Below are 1,307 nucleotides of genomic sequence, written 5' to 3' on the forward strand. Positions count from 1 at the left end.
GGTGGTGGTGGCAGTGGTGGTGATATTAGTAGTGTGTAAGTTAGAAGAAATACGTCTAACATATTAAGATATTGTGAATTTGCTTTGTGTGTGTGTGTGTGCGTGCATGCGCGTGTGTATTTATGCATGTGTACGTGCGTGTGTATTTATGCATGTGTGCGTGCGTGCGTGTGTGTGTGTGTGTGTGTGTGTGTGTGTGTGTGTGCGGGTCTATGTACGTGTGTGTGTATGTGTGTTTCTTGTGCCTGTGATTGCGTTTCCGAAACGATCGTTTTATACATGCTCTAAGATCCTTTTATGTACCATAATCTAGAAGTTCGATAAAGAGAGATCGATAAAAACGATAAGAAACGATAAGTGGCAGACTACAGTAAGAACATAGGTCGATACGAGTGACCAAAATATTCCTGGAAGGGTGTGCCCCATCATGGTCGCAGTCTAGTGAAACGAGTCAAAGAATAAAGAATGCTCTATGTTAAGGAAATGTAAAATGGTTTTCTCTCTGATATTTCAAGCCTCTCACCATTCTCTTGTAGAAAGAATTTAATATGTCGGATTGAAACCATCAAATTACTCTGAATAATTACTTCTTGGATTAATATTATCTTCACGGTTCAACGGGCTAAAAATCTTCCCAGAGTGGTTCGACAAAAATTTATGCATTTTCCGAACGGATGACAACCATGTAGAACTCTCTGGAAAAAGAGGTACAAACAAATACACGCAATATCTCTCTCTCTCTCTCTCTCTCACTCCCTCTCGCTCTCTCGCGCTCTCTCTCTCTCTCCTTCTCTCTCTCCCTCTGTCTTTCATTTTTACACACATACACAACAACATCAGCGAAAAGAACGAAAACATCAACAATAGCATAGCAACAACAACAATAATGCTAATAATAATAACAATAATAACAGCAACAACAACAACGACAACAACAACTACAACAGCAGCAACAACAATAATAATAATAAAGTTATTGTACTGGAGTACAAACAACAATGAATACAAAGAACTCGATAGTGAAAATAGAGTAATATAGATATTTATTGAAGCTGAAAATGTTCAGGATTACAAGCTATTATAGTTTCATCTCTCGAATCATCAGAATGTAATGAGAAACTATTGATAAAATATTGTGTATGAAATACATACATACATACATACATACATACATACATAAATATATATATATATATATATATATATATATATGCCCATATACATGAATATATTTGGGTATATATATGTATATATGCATAAATATATTTATATATATATATATACATATATATATATATATATATATA

The sequence above is a fragment of the Octopus bimaculoides genome, chromosome 22 (assembly GCF_001194135.2).
Source record: "Octopus bimaculoides isolate UCB-OBI-ISO-001 chromosome 22, ASM119413v2, whole genome shotgun sequence".
Lineage (NCBI taxonomy): Eukaryota > Metazoa > Mollusca > Cephalopoda > Octopoda > Octopodidae > Octopus > Octopus bimaculoides.